The 17,231-nt window shown below is 38.6% G+C and overlaps 1 protein-coding gene and 1 long non-coding RNA gene across 22 annotated transcripts in view; both read right to left on the reverse strand.

Annotated features, from left to right (window-relative positions):
* LOC120995626 (ABI family member 3 binding protein) overlaps positions 1-17,231 on the reverse strand; it is a 409,717-nt gene that overhangs the window by 350,120 nt on the left and 42,366 nt on the right. The window lies entirely within an intron of this gene.
* Positions 10,284-10,968, reverse strand: LOC120995628. Its single transcript, XR_005777637.1, has 3 exons — positions 10,957-10,968; positions 10,624-10,625; positions 10,284-10,435 (listed from the first exon to the last, which is right to left on the reverse strand). It is a non-coding gene; the product is annotated as an uncharacterized LOC120995628 (long non-coding RNA).

The raw sequence follows: 17,231 nt of genomic DNA on the forward strand, positions 1-17,231 counted from the left end.
TGCTGCTCCCCTGAAATGACCAGAGTGGTTAGCCACACATGCGCACGGCCGCTTCATAAATTTCTATGGGAGTTGGTGATAGCTGAGCGCTTTACTCGTCTATCTCCAGAACTCCCATAGAAATGAATGGAGTGGCCGCACACACATGTGTGAGTGGCCGCTCCGGTCATTTCAGGGGAGCAGCAGGGGGTATGGGGCTCCCGTTCTTATGATCATTGGGGGTCCCGATCTGATAGTTGTCCCCTATTCTGCGGATAGAGGATAACTTTTACATTCCAAAATAACCCTTTCAGATATCTGTGCGGCAAACTCTGCAGAGACAAGTCATCACTGGGAAAAGTCAACTCATCATGATGGTCTGAACAGGGTGGGAATAAAAGTAAAGGGAATCATTTTGGAGCATATGTCACCTGTAAGTCACTAAATGTAAATGTTTATTCTGCCACTTCCTACATCTGATCAGTGCTGTAGTCACTTGTACTGTCTATAATGTGATGACACATGGTAGAATTCTCTTTTGTACAATAACTTCCGGCACACCTTTATACTTACTTTGAACTGTAGACAGGCACATTTCATTTAGAGGTACCCAGAGAAAGCTTATCCCCGTTATTCAAATATTTCATTTATTAATAAATTTTACATGTAAAACGATAATATATATATATATATATATATATATATATATATATATATATATTCAACGAATGAAGAGGCAGCACTTGCAGTTTTTGGTGATAGGGTGACGACCCCAAACTTTATTCCCAGCAACGTTTCAGCCTTCTCAATGAGGCCTTTGTCAGCATGACAAAGGCCTCATTGAGAAGGCTGAAACGTTGCTGGGAATAAAGTTTGGGGTCGTCACCCTATCACCAAAAACTGGAAGTGCTGCCTCTTCATTCGTTGAATATATATCTTGGAGGAAAAGCCTGCCTCTGTGAGGATTTTTTGCACCCAGTGCACAACTTCTGACTGTGCTGCTGCAACATTTGTGGTATTATATATATATATATATATATATATATATACAGACAAAAGAGGATATAATTGTAAATTTAAGTTCCACTAGACTAACAGAAGCACAAGTGAGGATACTAAATAAAGGATAAAAATTTGCACCTTCAATATATAGAGCTATATATATATATATATATATATATATATATATATATTCCAAATAAATGTAATGCAGCACTAGTTGGATAAAAAGTAAAAAAAATACGATATTTATTCAACACATGTTGATAAAGGCAACGTTTCAGCTCTCTCACAGAGCCATTATCAAGCCAAGTGAAACACACAATATAGTGACTGAGCGCCAGGTGATGATGCACTGCGGTGCGATGGTGGCGCAGGAGCAGTGAGCGGGGAGACACGCCTGGATGGGGGAATGCTCCATCTTTGATATAGCGGAGAGCATAAGGTAACTGAAATGTATGTAATTTATGGATTCCTGTGTTGCGGTTGTCTTACAGGTGTGAACTGTGTTTGAGCAAGCCATGTATGTTTTAACCACTATCACAATTTGGGGGAAACACGAGTATATATTATATGAAGCACTATGAAATTGAAGAGAATCACGGAAAAGTGATGCACTATACCTGAGGGTATGAGATGGCTGCTACACTATAAATTGTCACAAGAGAATGAATTGTTTTTTATGGAGTTTTTATATGCACCAGTATGTAATTAATCAGGAAATTAGCACAGATTACTTCCTGAAATGTTTCTATATATGCACAGTCACTTTATTGTGTGTTTCACTTGGCTTGATAATGGCTCTGTGATAGAGCTGAAACGTTGCCTGTATCAACATGTGTTGAATAAATATCGCATTTTTTTCACTTTTTATCCAAAGAGTGCTGCGTTACATTTATTTGGATTGTGTTTGGACCCCAGGACCAAGGGGAAAACGCTGGCACCTGAACTACTTGAAGCTAGGAGTGCTGCCCTGCTATTTTCTGGATATATATATATATATATATATATATATATTTATTTATTTATTTTTTCGTTTTACATGTAAGATTAATTAATAAATGAAATATTTGAATAACGTGGATAAGCTTTCTCTGAGTACCTCTAAATGAAGTGTGCCTGTCTACAGTTCAAAGTAATTTAATTATATATACAGGTAAAACTCGAAAAATTTGAATATTGTGCAAAGTTCATTTATTTCAGTAATGCAACTTAAAAGATGAAACTAATATAGTCCTGATCGAAAGTTTAAGACCACTTGAAAAATGGCAAAAAATCATATTTAGCATGGCTGGATCTTAACAAGGTTCCAAGTAGAGCTTCAACATGCAACAAGAAAAATTTGAGTGAGACAAAACATTTTTTGAGCATTCAATTTCATGAAAATAACGATTAAACTGAAACAGGCTGTTTTTCAGCTGATCAAAAGTTTAGGACCACATGCCTTTAAAAGGCCAAATCTGTGCAAAGATGTGGATTCATTGTCATTTTCTGTCAGCTAGTCACACGTTGTGATGGCAAAGGCAAAAAAACTCTCCCTTTTTGAACGTGGTCGGGTTGTTGAACTGCATAAGCAGGGTCTCTCACAGCGCGCCATCGCTGCTGAGGTGGGACGCAGTAAGACAGTCATTTGGAATTTCTTAAATGATCCTGAGGGTTATGGAACAAAAAAGTCAAGTGGAAGACCCAAAAAAATTTCATCAGCACTGAGCCGGAGGATCCAATTGGCTGTCCGCCAAGACACTGGTCGATCCTCGACCCAAATTAAGGCCCTTACTGGTGCTGACTGCAGCCGCATAATCATCAGACGGCATCTGAGACTGAAGGGCTTCAAAAACAAAAAACGACTTCAAAGACCTCGTCTCCTTGAACGCCACAGAACTGCTCGTTTGGACTTTGCAAGAGTGCACCAAACATGGGACTTTCAAAGGTGGAAGAAAGTTTTATTCTCTGATGAGAATTTTTTTTACCTTGATGGTCCTGATGGTTTCCAACGTTACTGGCATGGCAAGCAGATCCCACCTGAGATGTTTTCTACGCGCCACAGTGGAGGGGGTGCCATAATGGTCTGGGGTGCTTTTTCCTTCAGTGGAACAATGGAGTTTCAGGAAGTGCAGGGGCGTCAAACGGCCGCTGGCTATGTCCAGATGTTGCAGAGAGCATTCCTCATGACTGAGGGCCCTCGTCTGTGTGGTAATGACTGGGTTTTTGAACAGGACAACACAATGCCAGCAGGACAAGGGACTTCTTCCAGGAGAATAAAATACTTTTTGCACAGGGTGCTTTGTAACCTAAGGTCAGCCCTGCCAACAAATAACAATGGGGGCTACAGTAAAACTTGGAATTGTGCACATTTTATCAGGACCATCTTTAGCAAGGAGTCCAGAACACGTAAAGTATACATAGTACTCTGTTCACCCTGTACTATGTCACACCCACAGTACAAGGATACTCTTCTCAGTGAAGTTACAAAACAGGAGTTGAGCACACAGTCATGTCACCATGTACACTATAACATCACAGGTCAGGGAAAAAAACTAACAAAGCCAAGTGTCACAATACAGGGATAATACAAAAAGTGATGATACAGTAGACAAATCACACACATAGAAGAGGAACAACAGGTAACCATAGGGCTACATAGCAAAGCAATTCAATTAAATTTTCCATATCCGTTTCTATCATCAACTGCATCATTAACTACATCCTACCCCTGTGGAGAGATGGTCGCCCTTAGGACCACAGAAACAGCTACGCCTGCCACCCTGTTATGTATATGCTTCAAATATTGTAGTAGGATGGAGTTTGAAGTAATGTTTCTATGTTTCCACTCATGCATACATTTTTAAATCAAAGAGTTGCTTTCTAATTATTAAAGAACGCTGCAAATGGCTACATTTACTAAACTATTTTTGTATAATTATGGATATGATCATTGCTAGGTGCAGCTTCCTTTTCCTGTTAACACAAGCCCTTAACCGGAGTTCAGTTTCCTTTCTGCATTTCTATTTTCCATGTAAAAGGAAAATAGATGAAATGATTTGTGTTTATGTAATTTAATTAAGTACTTAATCATTGTTAGAAGATGAAGGGAATGCCTATAACCACAGAGGCAATGGCTGGCACACAGTGAACAATAGTAGTGCAGTGGCTACAATAACTAGACGTAAACTCACAAAAAACATTGATTCCACTGGAAAAAGTCTAAGGTTGCATCTTTGTAATCAATGCAAATCACTTGGAAACACAGTTAGTAAACCACATACAGTTCTTCTAAATTTCCAGGTGACAGAAGAAAGGAATGGTAAAGGAAATGTTACCTTTACTTAAAAACTTAAAAACAGAACTAACCCGTATAAAGACACATTGTAAAGTTATTCAATATATTCAGAGCATCTATCTATTATTTTTCATGCCACTATCTATGTTAAAAAAATATGATCACTCGCAACAGACTGACACTTTATTTTTTTTTTTACAGAGATCACTTCTCAGCATCCATCTTATTCTCATCACATAAAAGATTATAATATCAGGAAATAAAAGAGAGGTTGAGCCCATTTCTTAAAATTCACTTTAGGTCTGATTCTAATGAATCGGCCTGCAGATTCGATTCACGTACGAATAAATTATTCGACCCAAATCAAAAGTAGTTAAATTGCCCTGGAAGGTTGTGTATAACAATCTGAGCTCTCCTAGGACTGTATCCAACCCCTTTCAAGCTTTTTAATGCCAAGACAGCATAAGTAATGTCAAAGTGACAGTGACACATGTGGCTATGGGTAAACCGATGATAGTCGGTGGTAAGAATCAGCCTGTTTAATAACACACTACACCGATGGATTTTATTTACTCAAACATGGACCAAAATAATCTTTTTTTGGTGGCAGATGTCTTCTTCTCTCTATTTTGACCTGAAAAATGGTGACAATCATTCTAAGAGATTTGTCTGAATTGAAATGCAAAAGATTTGGATTTTGCTGGAATTCAAATTTTTTAGAAATTTGAGATACATTTAATTAGTTTAAAATCGACTCAATTATAGTAACATCCCTAGGGACAGATAATACACCACTGACAATAGTTGAAGGGAACAGCTCAGTTCTTTCTCCTGCACAATGAGATCTCTGCATATTACAGAGCAGACAATGTTCTCTCAGTCTTTGACATATTAGAGAAAAGTATATTTTTTTGTAAAAAAAAAATGTTACTCATAAATTGATATGGTACCTTTCCTTAGATAGAAACAAGTTGTCAGGAAGAAATCATCTTATTTCGATTGTGACTTTTTAGACGAACTCCTACAGGGAAGCACCTGATTTTCATCTAGAGCTTATTTCTGTTCACACTTAATTAGCAGTTCAGAATTTTTGCTTCACATCATAACAATTTTATTTTTGTTTATGGAGGCTGTGTGGCTTTCGAAGTCACATATACGGAACAAAATGAAAATATGTGTTGGTGGGGGGGGGGGGGGGGGTGGACTGCCTGGTCTTCAACTGGTTAAAGAGAGACCTGTTATTTCCTAACATCACTGAAACTGGTTGCATATATTTACACCAGCTCTTCACTGTTTCTGTTGCTTTTTTTTTCCTTTTAGCACCCTGTTAACCTGAAAATTGTGCTGTTAGTTTTGACACTCAATACTAGTCAATTGTCATGTGGCCAGTCTTCACCACCCAATGTCTTTGGGAAGTCACCTCAGCCATTAATATTGGGTGGTACAGACTGCCCCTCTGATAATTCACTAGTATTGGGTGGCAAAGCAAACAGCACCAACTGTGGGAGAACAGTGGCGGTGAGGTTTACGACTAGTGGAGACAATTAAAGCTATGGAGCCAGTTTTAATCCTGTGAGGACAACACAGATCATCTTCTAGAAGAACAGAATAAAGGCAAAGTGTAATTCAGAAATATTTGGGGACTGTTAGCTGAGTAGTTAACACAATTTGATTGCCAGTTGGAAAACTCAGGGATCACTGTGTAATTAGGAATATCTAGCATTGACACAGTGTTCTTGCATTTCATGCTTTTGAAATGTTTCAAGGGGAAGAACTATACTGTATATGTGCAACTGTGTTGCAAAGTGTTCCACTGAGCTCTGCTACTTCTGTACAGAAGAATATTCTGTATGTGACAGATCTTAATGCAGTAAATGTATTTGGCTTATAAAGGGTCTGTTCAGCCATTTGTTGATTCTCCCAAGTCAAGCTGAAGACTGCTATGAAGATTACATGGTGCCCATCAAAGTTAATGGGCTATGTCTGATTCTGCCAGGTTCATTATCGGAAAGAGATATATTTTGTAAGCACCTATCCATGCTGATTTAGAAAGAGGTCCTCACAGGAAATATGAGCATGGCATTGTTGAACATAGCTGAGCATGCTGCACTATTCATCAATTAAAATTGTCAATCGTTCCCTTATGTCTTATATTATCTATAATAGAGGATGGAATACATAACTGATGCACACCAGGTGACATATATCAAAGCAGTCTCGGACAAAATAAATTCTGCTATCCTCTGTAAACAATCAGATTTCCTTGAGGATTGAAGGCATAATTGATGCATAAGTGGTATATGTCACAGGAATCAACACACCATACACATATGTGAGTGTAGCATCCCTTTATTGTAGCAATTTATTAGAGATCATAAAATATAATATCAGTGATAGTGTTGAGTAAAGAGAAGCATTTGAAGCAGAATTCAGTCCAAAGTTTAGGAACACTTCAATTTGCAACAAATTGCAACAAATCAGTTTTTCTTAAAATGGCGGCTGCACGTTTTACAAAGTGAAAGTAAGAAGCCCGGGAACATGAAATCACCCAAAATGCTGTGCAGCCAGCCAATCTGCAGATAGCCATCTCCTGTGATTTCATAGCCCTTTAAAACCCTCATCCCGCACAGTCTCCACCATTGTCCTCTGAGCTGAGCATAGGGAGAGACGTGGCAAGCATTCATGCGCTAGGGAGAGTGTTGCATGAAATGATTAATCAAAAAATATTGGAGAGGGAGAGTGCAAGGAAAATGCAGGGAGGCTTATGCTGCGTCAGTTTTATTTATTTTTTCCTTCATTTACTTATTCCTACATCAGCCATAAATGTAATTCAATACCAATAAGATGGAAGTCTTTATTATTTTACTGCCAGAGTGCCAACAAATACCATCCAGTCTGCACCCCTTAGGGGGATCAGGTCTTAATGATGACCATCCTCATCTTTTCCTGGCTTAACTTCTTCCAAATCATCCTTCAAAGTCTCTATGTCCTAGAAAAGTCAGCAATATGCAAATAGAGGAGGAGGTGGATGTTCCTGATGACATATTCTCATCGATATTAGATGATGTGAAAAAGAAGGAAAAGCAGATGGCAGAAGAAAGGCTCCCACCTGCAGGGCAGGAGAGTTCTGGGGTTGAAGAAGTGGGTATGCCAGAGCTGATTAATATTCAGTGTTTACTGTCAAATAACCTGCAGGAGACTGCAGGCAAGAACAGTTTAATATGCATATTGTGCCCCCACCTAACCAGTCAAACCCCATACCAGCAACAGCCCCTGTTTAAAGGTGCCGCATGGCCATTAACAATGAAGAAGGGGCTATACAGTGTGGTCTTCATAATTAAATGAAAGGCAGAGTGGCCTGGGTATACCTGATTTATAGCGATTTGTGCTAAGTTAATTCGTAAAAAATCGAAATTCTTGGCTAAATTTGGCGAAGTTGCCGAATTGAATTTTTCAAAACTTAGCTAATCTCTAATCAGTCAGTAAATAGGTGGCAATATACACTGTGGGGACTCGCTCTGGTAGTCAGGACAAGCGGGCGCAGAACAGAGGCAAAATACAAGGTCTTAACTCAAAACATCAGTGTTTATTCACACTTGAGCAATTGCACAAAACATCAAGTAACTTTGCAGTCTTGGTGTTAATTCACACTCAATGGAAAGTTTATATAACATGTCACCTTGCTAGCAATTCTGCCTCCAATAGTCCACAGCGGGCTTTAGGGGGCCTGTTCCCCAGCGTGCGGCTCTCAGCCCTCCAGCACGGCACAAAGCCTCAGATCCCAAAAACAGAGACATCTCTGCTGAGCCCAGCTGCCTATTTAAGGACAGCCAGGTGCTGCCAAAACCCGGACCGGCACTTAAAATCCGGTCCAGTATTTGACCTCACCTGGCTGGAAATCAGCCCAGCAGCACATGCTGGGAGGAAAATACCTGTTTTCCCAGACCAAACCTCTCACTGTGTCACAACACATAAAGGTGCCATGTACACTTTTCTGCTGTGGTTTCACACACTGGATTGTCAATAAAATCAGGCAGTGAACATTGGGACATAATAAAACTATAAGTTACTGAGCTATTTGTTGATTAAAATGTGTGATATTAATACTGACACAAATATATAGTACTACTGGTTTCCCTCTACTGTCATCATGTCTGTTTTAAAGCTTTAAAGAAAAATGTACTTGGACGATAGAGCTAGAAGAAAAAGAAACATGGCATTTTTCATAATTTTTTTTCCAGAAAATAGCAACGATAGCATTGTTGGAAATTAGAAAAGGGGTGATGCTATTGTGCACATTGCCTATATTTAGTTGGTAAACGTACCATAGCTTTGGTTGGTGGGACACGTTATAGATAGGTAGGAATTGAGTATAAAATACTTGATGCAGTGGGTTAAGCCCAACAAACCTGGGAGGTTCTCTGCTTGAGGGCTTCTACCTATCAATAATTACTGTGTGCAACAAAACATTATTCTATTCATTAACTTGACAGAACACAGCATTTGATCAAGTAACATATGAAAAGCATACTGATTCGCAACATCTTGCAAATATTATGCCGTTAAAGAAACTGAAAATCATTTGGCTGCTTTAGGAAATTTGATTATTTCTATTAAGTTCAGCAAATCACTTTTTTCCTGTATGGCTGTTTTTCATTTAAATTCTGTATATGCAAACTATTTTTCAGTATAAAAAAGTGAAAAAATGTTTTCAACACTAAAAATATAATGAAGTGATGTATAGGTAATCCGATGAAAACCACAGTTTCTTGTGTGATCCATTGCCTATATTTGAGATTTGTGATGTCACTGAAGTCTTTCTGAATGAATACAATACCAGGCAGAGCTGTATCTCTGCTTTGCTAAGCCTCATTTGTTTCAGTATATACTGTATACAGCAATTACCTATTCTTGCTATGTAATCAGGCTCGGACTGGCCCACAGGGGTACAGGTGAATCCCCAACTGGGCCCCTGAGCAAGGTGGGCCCCTAGTCTCCCACCCCCTGCACAAGTGGCACATAACACAGTAGACTTACTGCACTACATATCAATGTACAGCACCTCAATCAGACCATGTTCATATAAATAAGGCTACTTTCACACTAGCGTTCATAGCGGATCCGTCTGCTGTCTGCACAGATGGATCCGCTCCTACAATGCAGACGTTTGGATCCGTTCAGAACGGATCCGTCTGCATTATAGCTTAGAAAAAATTCTAAGTGTGAAAGTAGTTCAGACGGATCCGTCCAGACTTTACATTGAAAGTCAATGGGGGACGGATCCGTTTGAAGATTGAGCCATATTGTGTCATCTTCAAACGGATTCGTCACCATTGACTTACATTGTAAGTCTGGACGGATCCGCTTGCCCCCGCACGGCCAGGCGGACACCCGAACGCTGCAAGCAGCGTTCAGGTGTCCGCTTGCTGAGCGGAGCGGAAGCTGAACGCTGCCAGACTGATGCATTCTGAGCGGATCCGCGTCCACTCAGAATGCATTAGGGCTGGACGGATGCGTTCGGGGCCGCTTGTGAGAGCCTTCAAACGGAGCTCACAAGCGAAGCCCCGAACACTAGTGTGAAAGTAGCCTAACTTGTTAGATTAAAGAAACTCCCCAGTTTATTATTATAGACATGACCAGAGCTGAGATGACTTCTAGGTATAGAGGAAAGCTAGCCAGTGTCCTCTTCTCCCCAGGATCTACCTTCTCAAAGCTGCTGCAGGGACCCCCATATTCAATCATATGGTAGCATCTTGCTGCTATGTGGGCAGGTAATATTTGAATAATTCTGCCCTTTCTGCAGTGGAGATCATGATAATTGCGATTGGCTTATGTTTACACACAGCAGCTAATCTAAAGAGGCAGAGCTGCAGTCAGGGGTGCACATAGCCTATCTGCTGCCTGAGGCAAAAACTTGTGTAGAAATCTGTCTCACTTCCTTCTGGGATTCACGTCCCTACCTATCCCTTGGTTGAACTTGATGGACTTATGTCTCTTTTCAACCGTATCAAATATGAAACTGAAACGGTGCCCCCCCATGCCAATTTCTTAACCTAAACCCTTTGCCACAATAAAAGTGCTCATTGCACATAGCCCTTCCACTGCCCCCCTCTTACCCCTACCTGGTGCTGACTGAGGCGATCGCCTCACCTGGCCTCATTGGTGGTGCACCTCTGGCTGCAGTAGGGATGGAGCAGCAGCCTAAACTTACTAAGTAGGTGCAAGCTGTATTCACAGATGATTGCTTGGCACTAATAGAGCTGAACTAGGAAGCAGTCATTTAGCATAGTGTAAAATAAATGTCAAGAAAGAATATAGATATTTATTTAGATATCATTGGTTTACAAGATTCATACAATGTGTACATCTTAGTCTTGTTCAAAGACTGATTGTGCTCTATGCTCCTATGTTCACCCATGATTTGGGGAATAGAATATCTCCTTATGGAGAGTGACTTTTCTGTTAACCCAGGAAATACACCCCTACATGCACTGAACATGCTCATTAATCAAACAAAAGAGTCTTCTTTTGTCATACGTATGACTGACAGTGCTGCCAACCTTAATTTTTTTCTGGATAATTAATCCAAAACCACAGACAACATTTTTACGGACATATTGGAAAACCCCAATAAATGATAAAGATTTTAAGTAATACATGTCTATAGGTGAATATACAGATGTGGCGTCATCATCAACATTTACTGTGAGCTGTAAAATGATGACAATTACAATCACAATGACCTGCTCAGGTACTGCCAGCCTGAAAAAAGGATTTTTATATTTTTCAGGGACACCACAAAAAAGTGCCCATTTTTACGGACTTTTCAGGAATTTCAGGACAGTTAGCAACACTGATGGTTGAAATATGTTGGGATACCTGTGTCTTAACTGTATTGGAGAAAATAGTTTATGATTTTAGTACAACTATATACAAAACAAAATGTATCCTGAGCAGTATACATATTTTTTCAAGTTTTCAGTAGATGAATGATTTTAAAAGGCACTCACTTGCAGATAAATTCATACATTTGTCATAATGTTTAAAACGATCCTTAAAGGGTAAGAACACCTTTAGGGGAGTTTGTTATGGTTGCATCTTACTCATTTTAGGCAAAAAAATCTTTTTTAATTTGTCATAGAAAATTTTCTGCAGAGTATCTTACTTTCAGTTTCACACTGAGGTGTCATGTTGCTTTTATGATGGCTGGATATATAGCCCAATATTCTTATTGGTTTAATAATAATTTAGCTATAATGAATGTTTGTGAGCTGTCAGGAGTAAGGAGATAAGGGGTGTACAACATGAACAGCAACATGACGTCTCACTGTGAAACTGAAAGCAAGACACTCTGCAGATAGCATGAAACTTCACCCTGTAGGACAAAAACTGTTGAAAATGTTATTAAAGACCAATTTAAAAAGTTATTTTTGCCAAAAATGAGTAAAAATCCCTGAAGGTGTTCATAGCCCTTAACAAGATATGAACCAAGCCTTTGTGTTTATGTATTGGTTTTTAAATTTCTCCTGAAGAAAATTTTATTTTTAACGAACTTGCATTTTGAAAATGTAACTTGTGTCCTTAAATAATCCAGGAACATCATAGAGTATCATAATCAAATCAGGATTACCCTTCAAAGGATGCTGGAAATATTCAATGATGACTAATAGGGTGGGTTCACATCACGTTTTTGCCATCTGTTTAGCGTATACAATAAACATATATGTTAACGTTTGCTTCACTAATGCCACACGGTGCATCCGTTCACCATAGAGTTCCACTGTAAAAAAAAAGTATACGTTAATGTATACTTTTTTTTACTGGTCTCTGCAAAATACAAAATTGTAGTGTGCTACACTTTTGTATCCTTTTTTCCCAATGTATACGTTAAACAAATGGCAAAAATGTGATGTGAACCCACCCTTATCCACATTTAAACTGTAAAGCCATACATCACACTAAAACTGGCTCATGAATCATGCAGGAAGGATGTAATCCTGCATCAAAAATCAACAAAATGATGTTTTATAGAGTAACATTGATAATTTATTGGAACTATTTTTACCAGTTACTGGAAAGCATTTATTTTATTTAACATTTCTACACACATAAAAAAAAAAAAAAAAAAATGGGATTGTTTCTTATTTACTGTAATTTACAGACTCAATAGCACTTGAGTGTTACAAAATGCCCTAATTCGTGGAGCTATGGTCAGCAAACACTACCCTAAAATGCAGTTATAATGTTTGGTTCTCTTTTCATCTCTATTGCTTCCTCGTTTTCTGGTCATATAGTGATATTAGGGGGCCATTCACACGTCTGTAGTGTATTGCGGATCCGCAATACACCCGGCCAGCACCCCCATAGAACTGTCTATTCTTGTCCGCTATTGCGGACAAGAATAGGACATGTTCTATTTTTTTCCGGAGCCGCAGACCGAAAGTTTGGAGCCGCGCTCCGGAAATGTGGATGCGGACAGCACACTGCCCTATAGAGAATGAATGGGTCCGCACCTGTTCCGGATAATTGCGGAACGGGTGCGGACACATTCTACGGACGTCTGAATGGAGCCTAATACTTTTGCATACATAATGTCTAATTATTATTTCATACAATATATGCATATACAGTCTATTTACTATATTGTATAAAACCATATATTACACTTTTTCAATACCTCTTAATTAAGTTAGGAATAGGTAATTTTCTAGTCATCTCAAAAGGTCTGCTTCCAACTACAGAGGAAGGAAAGGTGTTTTTAAACACTCCTACATTTAAAGGTGTTGTGTCACTTAAGAAAATAGCATTTATCATGTAGAGAAAGTTAATGCAAGTGACTTACTAATGTATTGTGATTGTCCATATTGCCTTTTTTTCTTTGCTGGATTCATTTTTCTATCACATTATACATGCTCATTTCCATGGTTATGACTAGCCTGCAATCAGCAGCGGTGGTCATGCTTGCACACTATAGGAAAAAGCACTTTTGCTTTTTCCGTTAGTGTCCAAGCATGGCCACCACTGATGGATTGCAGGGTGGTCATAACCATGGAAATGAGCAGTGTATAATGGGATGGAAAAATGAATCCAGACAGCAAAGGAGGCAATATGGACAATCACAATACATTAGTAAGTGCCTTGTATACTTTGTCTACATGATAAATGTCACTTGCTGAAGTGACACAACCTCTCAAATTTCATATTTTGCACTGCATGGTTGGAGACTATTATTCAGTGAAATAGACCGCCTAAAAAACTTCATTCTACTGTATATAACATACTCCTTACCATTGCTGTTTGGGAAAAAGACCTTCAGGCATCCTTTATACTAAACCAACTCAAACTACCTTTTAAATCCCCTAAAATTACATCCAGATATGTTAACATGCAAGAAAACCGTTTCAAAATAATAGCCAGATGGTATGTGACACCAACTAAGATACACAACATAGACAGAACCTTGGTCCATTTTTAGAGAGTTTGCACAGGGAGAGGTAGCTCAGTTAGGCTCCAGTGATGCATCAAGCTAACCATCATAAGAGCCCTTCCTTACATTTCAGGCTTTTGAAGGATAGTATGCTCTATTCCAAACCTTGTACCTTCCATCCTTTCTATCCTTCAACTGTATGCTTCAGCTGCAAAATTTGGTTGTGTCTCCATCCCCTTCTCACCCCTTCCCTCACCCCTACAAGTTAATATTTACTGGTTTATATTGTTACTACATGTATTGTTAGAGTGCTTTTCTGCCACACTACACTGCCCCTGAATAATACATGGAAATCTCTGTATTTATTTTACCCGGCCAGTGTGGTTATTACAGCATATCTCAAGATATTATGTCTTTAACATCAGGGATTATGAATAATCTTTAGTTTTTTTCTTCTGTACATTCAACTGTATAATCCAAAGTAAACTCATTGTTTATATCTTTTCAATAAAAATATACAAATCAGATTCCAAAAAAGTTGGGACACTATACAAATCGTGAATAAAAACTGAATGCAATGATGTGGAGGTGCCAACTTCTAATATTTTATTCAGAATAGAACATAAATCACGGAACAAAAGTTTAAACTGAGAAAATGTACCATTTTAAGGGAAAAATATGTTGAATCAGAATTTCATGGTGTCAACAAATCCCCAAAAAGTTGGGACAAGGCCATTTTCACCACTGTGTGGCATCTCCCCTTCTTCTTACAACACTCAACAGACGTCTGGGGACCGAGGAGACCAGTTTCTCAAGTTTAGAAATAGGAATGCTCTCCCATTCTTGTCTAATACAGGCCTCTAACTGTTCAATCGTCTTGGGCCTTCTTTGTTGCACCTTCCTCTTTATGATGCGCCAAATGTTCTCTATAGGTGAAAGATCTGGACTGCAGACTGGCCATTTCAGTACCCGGATCCTTCTCCTACGCAGCCATGATGTTGTGATTGATGCAGAATGTGGTCTGGCATTATCTTGTTGAAAAATGCAGGGTCTTCCCTGAAAGAGATGACGTCTGGATGGGAGCATATGTTGTTCTAGAACCTGAATATATTTTTCTGCATTGATGGTGCCTTTCCAGACATGCAAGCTGCCCATGCCACACGCACTCATGCAACCCCATACCATCAGAGATGCAGGCTTCTGAACTGAGCGTTGATAACAACTTGGGTTGTCCTTGTCCTCTTTGGTCCGGATGACATGGCGTCCCAGATTTCCTAAAAAAACTTCGAATCGTGACTTCCATTTTGCCACACTCCATTTTAAATGATCCCTGGCCCAGTGAAAACACCTGAGCTTGTGGATCTTGCTTAGAAATGGCTTCTTCTTTGCACTGTAGAGTTTCAGCTGCCAACGGTGGATTGTGTTCACTGACAATGGTTTCTGGAAGTATTCCTGAGCCCATTCTGTGATTTCCTTTACAGTAGCATTCCTGTTTGTGGTGCAGTGTCGTTTAAGGGCCCGGAGATCACGGGCATCCAGTATGGTTTTACGGCCTTGACCCTTACGCACAGAGATTGTTCCAGATTCTCTGAATCTTCGGATGATGTTATGCACAGTTGATGATGATAGATGCAAAGTCTTTGCAATTTTTCGCTGGGTAACACCTTTCTGATTTTGCTCCACTATCTTTCTGCGCAACATTATGGGAATTGGTGATCCTCTACCCATCTTGGCTTCTGAGAGACACTGCCACTCTGAGAAGCTCTTTTTATACCCAATCATGTTGCCAATTGACCTAATTAGTGTTAATTGGTCTTCCAGCTCTTCGTTATGCTCAAATTTACTTTTTCCAGCCTCTTATTGCTACTTGTCCCAACTTTTTGGGGATTTGTTGACACCGTGAAATTTTGAATCAACGTATTTTTCCTTTAAAATGATACATTTATTCGGATTAAACGTTTGATCTGTCATCTACGTTCTATTACAAATAAAATATTGACATTTGCCATCTCCACATCATTGCATTCAGTTTCTATTCACAATTTGTTTAGTGTCCCAACTTTTTTGGAATCCGGTTTGTATTTTAAAAGAAAATAATTAGGTAATGTTATTGCTGCCATGTGAGCTTTGGAAGTACGGTAATATAAATCTAACTGAATAAAATCTTTCCATGCACAAGATCATCTTGGAATGGGAAAGGCATGCTAATATTCAAAAATCTAAGCGTATGTAGCATATCATGTGCCATACTAATTCTAGATACAGAATTCTTCTTTTTCTTTCCATTTTTTCTTTTTTTTTTTGCTAAAATAATCGTTTACTGAAGCCCTAGGTATGTATTAAATAGAGAAGTTATGATGAGCATGATTTCAGCTTTCATGTATAATAATCTGACATTTTTAGTATATAAGCCACTTGGGAGTCCAGTGGCCTGCAAACAACACAGAATTCTTCTTTTTCAGTTTAACATTTACTAAGCTGGTAAAATAATTAATAAAAAAACACCTTTATTTGCCGTCCAGTAGGCAGTAATGTTGGCTCTCATACTGATCTACTGTAGTAGGTAACGACCACAGACACTTGATACTAACATTGCTTTAAGCTGCAAAAAAATGTCTACCTGTAAACACTCGTTACATTGCCTCTTATGATCTACTTTTCCAGATTACAAACTATCTTCAATGAAAGCACACCTCTAGTTTAGTAAAATGCCATGCAGTAAAACTGACAACTTAGCTTTATTCTCTGGATCAATACAATTACAACAATGCCACATTTGTATAGTATTTCTTGCGTTTCAATACTGAAAAAAAAACTTCGGAAAAATTATTTTTTATCACCACCATAACTTTTTATAGCTATGTTTACAGAGCTGTATGGGGGCTTACTTTTTGCAAGTGATTAGTAGTTTTTATTGATAGCATTTTGGAGTGTGTATGACTTTTTGATCCATTTTTTTGAGAAGTAAAGCAATGAAAATAATGCGTTTATACTTTAATAGTTTGGGCATTTTGGGATGCAGTGATACCTATGATATTCTTTTTTTAATATATTTTTTTTAATTATGGGCAAAGATGATGATTTGAATTTAGATTTTTAGATTTTTTTAAACTTTTCTTTTTTACTTTTGTTAACGTTTTATGTTACTGTAGGTGACTACAAGAAGCAATTATTAGCTGGCTTCTCCCTTATATTGCAATTCATTGCAGATTTTCTATGTTCTCTCAGTTGGCAGGACTCCATGGAAACTACAACTGAAATAGCATGGGTTTCTTCAGAGAGACCCAGGCTATCGCAGTGAACAGGTTTCCTGATTGTTGGAATTTGAGGGGTTAAAGGTCAGTGATCGGCGTTATTGTCAATCGCAGACATTAACCCCAGGTGTCTACTGTTTAGAACAGCAGAAACTCCATGACTATGTTACACACTGTGCCATATTTAAAGACCCAACTTTGGGAAGGGGTTAAATATCTGTCACTGTTAGGAACAGAAGCCCAAAAATGAAAAAAATAAACTTTAAATAGGTATAAAATTGAAGTACATGGT

Source organism: Bufo bufo, chromosome 3 (genome assembly GCF_905171765.1).
Source record: "Bufo bufo chromosome 3, aBufBuf1.1, whole genome shotgun sequence".
In the NCBI taxonomy this organism is placed as follows: domain Eukaryota; kingdom Metazoa; phylum Chordata; class Amphibia; order Anura; family Bufonidae; genus Bufo; species Bufo bufo.